Source organism: Ictalurus punctatus, chromosome 18, assembly GCF_001660625.3.
Source record: "Ictalurus punctatus breed USDA103 chromosome 18, Coco_2.0, whole genome shotgun sequence".
NCBI classification, from domain to species: Eukaryota; Metazoa; Chordata; class Actinopteri; order Siluriformes; family Ictaluridae; genus Ictalurus; species Ictalurus punctatus.
In genome coordinates, this window is record NC_030433.2 from 12,483,949 (window position 1) to 12,493,295 (window position 9,347).

The window sequence follows — 9,347 nt, forward strand, 5'->3', positions numbered from 1 at the left end:
TCTACTTTTCAGAATATTGTGGTCATTTGCAATACTTGGTGGCATGGCCGTAGGAAACAGAAGTCCTCAAATAATGTAATTTAATTAAGGTGAACTGCACAAGTAATTATTTTACTGAACAATTACATCTCCTGTTAAATCTTAAATCTGCAGTACAAACAAATACATCTTTTGAAATTGGTCAACTTGTTGAAAAACATAAGCTGGATTTTCTTTTCCTTACATTACAATTTTGTATTTATTAATAAGAAGAGTGGAGGTGTTGCCTGTCTATACTGTCATATTTCATGTTGCAAACAGATTTCTATGGGGAAATTTGAAACATTTGAGTACCTTGCAGTACATCTCAAGGGTGATCAATCTGTTATTTTATTATTTATCTATAACCCTCCTAGACTTAAAGGTTTTCTTGATGATTACAAAGAACTGCTTTTTAGGACATTAACTGACATTAACTATTGGAGAAATAGTACCTACATTGTATTACTAAAAAGAGACTGCAGGAGAGCAGAAAGGCAATGGAAGCACACAAAGCGTATGGTTCACCAATCTATCTATAAAAACAACTTGAAAATACTTAATAACCAAATGAGTTGTGCTAGAAAATCTTACTTTATAAGTTTTATTGACCGCCACAAAGATAACCCCAGATTTCTATTCTCCACCATAGATAGGCTGCTGAACCCCTCACCTCAAATATCATCAGACCTTCTCACAACTGAAAAGTGCAATGAGTTTGCAGCTTTATTTAGTGATACAATGACCATCATAAGGCAAAACATAGTCAGCACTTGTCCTGTTTTCTAACTCTCCACCTATTGCTGTTAAATGTACTCTATCCTCTTTGTCAGTGGTCAGCCCCAACATGCTTGTCCTGGTTATATCATTTATGAATTCTTCTAGCTGCTCTCTCAACCCATTACACAACAGCTTTCTTAAACTGGCTTTAAATTCATTATTCTCAGACATCCTGAGCATTGTTAATCTGTCTCTCCAGCAAGGAATTTTTCCACACACCTTTAAAACAGCTATTGTTAGGCCTCTGCTGAAGAGAAATAATCTTGATTCTTATGTGCTCAGTAACTACAGACCTATCTCTAATCCTCCATTTCTTGGCAAAATAATTGAAAAAGTTGTGTCCATACAGCTGAATAACTATCTCAACACCACCAATCTCAATGAGACATTTCAGTCTGGCTTTCGGTCCAACCGTAGCACAGAAACTACTCTTCTAAAAGTTTTGAATGATCTTCAACAAAATAAAGACTCAGGCAATCTGTCAATTCTAGTTCTTTTAGCTCTCAGTGCTGTCTTAGACACAGTCGACTGCAAAACTGAGTTGGCTCATCAGGCATAGTCCTAGATTGGTTTAGATCCTACTTAAGTGGCAGGGAATATTATGTTGCACTGGGTACACACACCTCCAGAGGTCATGCAATATCTTGTGGTGTTCCCCAAGGCTCAATTTTGGGTCCTTTGTTATTTAACTTATATGCTGCCATTAGCTGGTGTAATTAAACAATATAACATCTTCCATCAGTATGCGGATGACACACAGCTCTACCTCTCACTTGCAGCAGATGCTCACAAGTTGATTAGCACCCTTGTAAACTGCACAGAGAGCATAAACTTGTATGTCATAGAACTTTCTGCAGGTAAATAAAGAGAAGACAGAGGTACTTATTATCGGAAATGATTCACAGAGAAAGTTATGCCATATCTAGACTCCTTGTCTCTCAAGTCTAATGACTGCATTAAGAATTTATGGATCATGTTTGACAGTGATCTCAGTTTTAAAAAACATTTTAGCAATGTTTGTAAAACAGCAGATTATCACCTTCATACCATCTCTAAAGTATGTGATATTCCCTCCCCCACAGATACTGAGAAACTCATACGTGCATTTGTTACATCTAGACTCGATTACTACAGCAGTGTTTTGGTTGGCTTACCAAAGAGCTCCATTAAACACTTACAAAGAGTTCAGAATGCAGCTGCAAGAATGTGGACACATACTAGACTGAAGAATCATAACACTCTGGTACTTCCCTTCACTGGCTACCTTTGTCTTACAGAATTGATTTTAAAATCCTGTTATTCATTTTCAAATGTCTTCATGGTGGTGCTCCTACAAACCTTAGTAATATGATCAATAAATATATTAATGCTGGATCACTTAGGACATCCAGCTGCAACTTCCTGGTTCTACCCAAAACGCGGCTGAATAGCGGGGAGTCGGCCTTTGTCACTACGGGTCTAAACTGTGGAACTCTCTCCCTGACAACCTACATGCAGCTGATTCAGTTAGCACTTATAAAAAGCATCTTAAAGCACATTAGTTCACTGGGGCCTTTCCTCAAACCAGGAAAATATGGTTAATTTTCCATACTTTATTTTATTTGTATTCTTTTATATATATTCTATTTCATTTGCTTAGCCTTTTATTTCTTTTTGCTAGTCTTTATTCTTACTACCATTTTCTTGTATGTCTTCTGTAAAGCACTTTGTAAACATTATTTTGAAAGGTGCTATATAAATAAAGCTTTACTTACTTACTATCCCAGGGAACTCGAGGCACAAAGCAGGGGACGGTTTGCCAACCCATCACAGGGCATGTTCACGCACTACGGACAATTTTTGGAAATGCCAGTCAGCCTTCAACGCATGTCTTTGGACCCGGGGAGGAAAACAGTGTAGCTGCAGGAAACCCCTGAAGTACGGGGAGAACATGCAAACTCACACACACACACACACACACACACACACACACACACACACACACACACACACACACAGGACAGAGGCAAGATGTATAATGGCCTCCAACCTCTTTATCAGCTGAGCAGCTGTTGATTTTGCCTAATGTTGTGAAATATTATTGTAGCTGGTACTTTTTTCCAGCCAGAAACCACAGGGGATGCGTTGAACTGTACATAAATAAGTAGTCAGAGAAACTTTGTTGGTGCCCAAGCAGAAACACAGCTGAAATGTTTATACAACCAAACATGACAATTAAAAAACTTGAGGTTCATGCACGTCCCTGTGTCTCAGGGTGAAACATGATGCTGTTGTGGGTATGTGAGGGTGTCACATTCCTGCATTGGACTGAACTTGTATGCTGCTTGGGGTGAAAAATATACACTTGATGGTATGCATGTTCACAAACATGCAGTGTGGAAACCAGATTTGGGGCATTTCATTTCAACAAATGAATTGCTTATATTATACATTAAATTCATTTCCTGACCAGTGGACTTGAACTTGTGTTTCTGTGTATCTTTCTAGAAGTGGTTATAAACTTGGGAATGTGCTCAAATTGCTGCATCTTTCTTGGAGTTACAATTGTCAAAGCAATCAAGCTGAGGTCACTTAACCTAAGAACAGTACGTGACATACTTGAGTCACTGCACCAGAGCTTGCTGGGTCGCCTAAGCCTGAGAGCCAATGAAATAGCACACAAAAGGTGATCTTGAAACAAGACTTATCAGTAGGGCACAGAACAAACTGTGCAGCTGCCTCTGTACAATTTTTTTTTTTTTTTGGTCAAGTATACTCTACATGCATATACGAAGGAATTGGTTATTGAACTCTGTGTACATTACCCGTATCAACAAAATAACATTATAAAGATACTCACCAAACAACAATTGTAGCATTTAGACGTTTGCTATAACACCCTGAATGAACTAGTAGAACAAGGAGCAGCACAATGGCAGAGTGTGTAGTTTTGCCATTTCACACCTCCAGTTTGGTCATATTCTCCAACTATATGGGAGTTTCACACATTCCCCCATGTCTCTATAAGTTTCCTCCAGGATTCCATCTCCCATAAATACTACACTGGTCCCAAGTGTGAATGTATGTTCCACCCAGGGTGTATTCCTGCCTTCAACCCATTGTTCCGAGGATAGACTGTAGTTCCATGGTAAACATGACCAGTATAAAGCACTTACTTAAGATGCGTTAATGAACTGTAGACTTACAATAAAAGGCAACACTTTATTAAATGGCATAATTGATCAGGTCATAATTAAAATAGAACTGAAATGACATAACTCAAGAAATGCAATGCAAAGCCTAGATGAAATGGAATGAAATACAAAAAACATAGTAATAATTACAACAGATCCAATTCCTGTTGAGTTGGAAGCCTACATCTCACTCACTCTCTCTCACACACACACACACACACACACACACACACACACACACCCACACACACACACACACACACACACACACACACACACACACACACACACACACACACACACACACACACACACACACACACACACACACACACACACACACACGGTCTGTTCCCCGAAAAAGGACAGAATGTTTGTAATAGTGAATGCAGTGCACTTCCTACTTTTGGTCACTTGTTATTCTGTGGTCATGGAGACAAAGAAATTGAAGACAAATTGAAGTTATAGAAAGCGCTAATCCTTTTAGCGTGTTGGTAAAGTTTGCCTATCAAAGTCCTGTTAACACAGTGAATGGTTAATTAAATATGTCATGTTTACTTGGGGCAACATCCAAAACTAGTCAGTTGAAGATCGGAAAAAGACTTCCTGGTCATTTCCCAGTCTTCAACGGTGCAGTTTATGCCCACTGTAGCCTCAGATTCCTGTTCTTAGCAGACAGGAGTGGAACCCTTCTGCTGCTGCAGCCCATCAGCCATAAGGTTCGATGTGTTGTGCTCTTTGAGATGCTTTTCTGCTCAGTCTAGCAGACAGAACCATTCAACAAGGTGTTTCCACCCATAACTGCTGCTCACTGAATGTTTTTAGTTTATTGCACCATCCTGCATAAACTTTAGAGACTGTTGTGCATGAAAATCCCATGAGTATTTTTGTTTCTCACTTCAATGCATGTTGTAAAACAAATTAAAGGTGTGTTTTATTTTAGAGGTATTCCTAGACACAATAATTTATATATATATATATATATATATATATATATATATATATATATATATATATATATATATATATATACACACACATACATATACACACACACACAATATTTTATTTTTTTTTTTTTGTGTGTGTATATACAGTATCTCACAAAAGTGAGTACACCCCTCACATTTTTGTAAATATTTGATTATATCTTTTCATGTGACAACACTGAAGAAATGACACTTTGCTACAATGTAAAGTAGTGAGTGTTCAGCTTGTGTAACAGTGTAAATTTGCTGACCCCTCAAAATAACTCAACACACAGCCATTAATGTCTAAACCGCTGGCAACAAAAGTGAGTACACCCCTAAGTGAAAATTTCCAAACTGGGCCCAGTTAGCCATTTTCCTTCCCTGGTGTCATGTGACTTGTTAGTGTTACAAGGTCTCAGGTGTGAATGGGGAGCAGGTGTGTTAAATTTGGTGTCATCGCGCTCACACTCCCTCATACTGGTCATTGGAAGTTCAACATGGCACCTCATGGCAAAGAACTCTCTGAGGATCTTAAAAAAAAAGAACTGTTGCTCTACATAAAGATGGCCTAGGCTATAAGAAGATTGCCAAGACCCTGACACTGAGCTGCAGCACGGTGGCCAAGACCATACAGCGGTTTAACAGGACAGGTTCCACTCAGAACAGGCCTCGCCATGGTCGACCAAAGAAGTTGAGTGCACGTGCTCAGCGTCATATCCAGAGGCTGTGTTTGGGAAATAGACGTATGAGTGCTGCGAGCATTGCTGCAGAGGTTGAAGGGGTGGGGGGTCAGCCTGTCAGTGCTCAGACCATACACCACACACTGCATCAAATTGGTCTGTATGGCTGTCGTCCCAGAAGGAAGCCTCTTCTAAAGATGATGCACAAGAAAGCCCACAAACAGTTTCCTGAAGACAAGCAGACTAAGGACATGGATTACTGGAACCATGTCCTGTGGTCTAATGAGATCAAGATAAACTTATTTGGCTCAGATGGTGTCAAGCGTGTGTGGCGGCAACCAGGTGAGGAGTACAAAGACAAGTGTGTCGTGCCTACAGTCAAGCATGGTGGTGGGAGTGTCATGGTCTGGGGCTGCATGAGTGCTGCCGGCACTGGGGAGCTACAGTTCATTGAGGGAACCATGAATGCCAACATGTACTGTGACATACTGAAGGTCTCTAACATCCACCAGCTCCGTCATGTCGTCATGGAAGAGGACCTGTGAAGCTCTGGTGAACTCCATGCCCAAGAGGGTTTAGGCAGTGCTGGAAAATAATTGTGGCCACACAAAATATTGACACTTTGGGTCCAATTTGGACATTTTCACTTAGGGGTGTACTCACTTTTGTTGCCAGCAGTTTAGACATTAATGGCTGTGTGTTGAGTTATTTTGAGGGGACAGCAAATTTACACTGTTATACAAGCTGTACACTCACTACTTTACATTGTAGCAAAGTGTCATTTCTTCAGTGTTGTCACATTAAAAGAAATAATCAAATATTTACAAAAATTTGAGATACTGTGTGTGTATATTACATATATATATATATATATATATATATATATATATATATATATATATATATATATATATAATGTGTGTGTGTGTATATATATATAAAATACACATACATATATATATACACATATATACACACATTATATATATATATATATATATATATATATATATAATGTGTGTGTATATATATATACACATATATACACACTATATATATATATATATATATATATATATACACATATACACACACACACACATATATATATATATATATATATATAATGTGTGTGTGTATATATATATAAAATACACATACATATATATATACACATATATACACACATTATATATATATATATATATATATATATATATATATAATGTGTGTGTATATATATATACACATATATACACACTATATATATATATATATATATATATATATACACATATATATACACACACACACACACATATATACATATATATATATATATATATATATATATATATATATATATATATATATATATATATACATACACACATATACATACACACACACACACACACACACCCTTAGAACCCCTGTGAATCTTTATAGTTTTTGTTTTTCTGGCCTGTAAAGTAGCTCTCCTTCCATCTGAAGCTTCTAAGCTCAACCACGTTTCTAAAAAAATGTAACCAACAAGGGTTATATAGTTTCAAACAGTGTGAACTCGACTGTTTGAAGGAGAAGGCTGGTCAATTTCTTCATTGTTTTTGCAACTCGCATTTGCTGGCAGGGAAGGGTTCTAAAAACTACAAATTGTTTCGTTAATTCTGGACACTTTCATTCAAAATTGTGATGAAACTTGCAGAGTTTTTTTGTGGTCTTTTGGGGGGAAAACTACTTGAATCGGCGAAAGTGTAATCGCAGGAATTTGTTTTGCACTACCTTCCACAGTGATGTTTGTTGGTAAATGAGGCCTTTTAGCTGTACTCATGTTCAACATATGTTAATCAAAGAGGGCTTTGGATGAATGCACAGTGTAATGACGTCACATGACGCATCTTGGCCCAAATCTGCGGAAAATCTGCAGTAAATTAAAAAAATTGCAAGCTCCTCCGAATAGTTTGCTTGATTATGTGATAATTCGTATGATCGCAAAATCACTAAATCCTCGAGGGACTAAATGAAAGAAATGTGACATAAAAAAGGACAGCAATTATCCAGCTCTAAAAATGTGGTCTGGATTTCATAGTGTTGTAAAGAGAGATGTATCCTCTAACCTTCACGCATGTGTGCATGTGTTTGTGCATTACAACTTTGATGGCTGACTGTATTTTTAATGTGTAGCTAAGGGAAATTTTGTGATGGTGCTAGAATGAGCACAAACAGCCACTCACAAAGCAAGCAGTTCACAAAAATACAAGGTCATAAATTATGTAATTAATTATCAGCAACATGATGTTGAGAAAGTTGTACAAGTAAATGTATCCTTTTGTATGTGTTCAAGCAGAACAGAGTATGAGCTCTTTCCAAGAGGAAGTCAGAAATGTGAATCAGCTTTGAAGACATGTGCGGTCCCCAAGATTTCTTTATTATTTTTTTCACTAGAGATACCAGTAAAGGAAAATTAGCAACTTTACCTAAAAAATATATAAATGTGAACCAAATTTGAAAACTACATTGTCATACCAATCACTTCTAACATTCAGATAAGAAACTAATTAAAGGCTGTGAGGACATTTTGCTAGCATGGCTTTGGGTCCACTGCAAATCAATACAACATTCTTTTTCTTATCAACTTTATCCTATGTCAAGAAACATTTCTAATCTGATGGGAGATGTCATCTCTTCTAGGATGACAATGCCCCGATCCAGGATACGAGGACTCCTCGGAATGGTTTGATGAGCATCATAATGATGTAAACATATTTCCAGATCTTGAGCCAGATGAGGTGGTTCGGGCACCTGTCTAGGATGCCTCCTGGACGCCTCCCTGTGTTTAAAATTGATTTTACAAGGTACACCCCCCCCCAATAAATAAATAAATAAATAAATAAAGACATTTTGAGAGAAGATCACAACAGAATAGTTGGGAAGGAAAGAATAAACAGAAGAAGAAAACAAAAAACACACATCAGATTAACCAATAGTAAATATTAAGGTATGGTTGATTGAGGTGACAAATCCATCCACCCACCCACCCATGTTTTAACAGTCAAATCAATAAATCAATAAATCAATAAAATCAATGTACCGCCTCAGTAAGCGTTTCTACCCCCAAAATGTACTCAACTCCATTAAGTCAAAAAAGCCCCACCAAAACACTAGCATGTAGAGGCCATTAACAGAGCAGCTGTCATCCGTACAGACCATTAGACGAGCGAGTCTACTCCATAAAATTAACTCTACCTGCATCTGACTCATTCACCAAGTTGCATAGTTTGCCTATGGTCATGCAGTTATGAGTCAGTGTGATGCTGCTGCTATTTTGCACTTTTCCTTAAGGCTACTGCAAACAGAACACCCTTGTCCTGTTAGTGCAATGCAGAGTTCTGTTAACACACATTGCAAATCATGGGGAAGGCTGTGTAGGTATTAAAAGCTTTAAAGGAAAAAAAACAATCAAGTAGTGTACCAGTCATGCAATAGCACATCCTGAGGGGATCACATGAGAAACGTGTCAACCACCTCATCCAAGTCATGCTATACACACACACACACACACACACACACACACACACACACACACACACACACACACACACACACACAGGTTTATCATTAACCACAACATAAAAGCTGAAGCGAAAAAAAGAAGAAAAGAAAGAAAAAAAAAACACAACCCCTCACACAAAATAAAAATGAAAAACAAATGAACAAAAAAAAAT

The 9,347-nt window shown here is 37.6% G+C and overlaps 1 long non-coding RNA gene across 6 annotated transcripts in view; it reads right to left on the reverse strand.

Moving 5' to 3' along the window:
- The window catches only part of LOC124629154 (uncharacterized), a 43,916-nt gene extending 41,224 nt beyond the window's left edge, over positions 1-2,692 (reverse strand). For 5 of the 6 annotated variants that reach the window (XR_008398304.1, XR_008398308.1, XR_008398306.1 and 2 more), the window contains exon 1: positions 2,553-2,692. This is a non-coding gene — a long non-coding RNA (uncharacterized LOC124629154). The remainder of the gene's footprint in view (positions 1-2,552) is intronic. The other variant, XR_006984051.2, reaches the window with a different exon arrangement.
- Between the last annotated feature and the right edge of the window lie 6,655 nt (positions 2,693-9,347).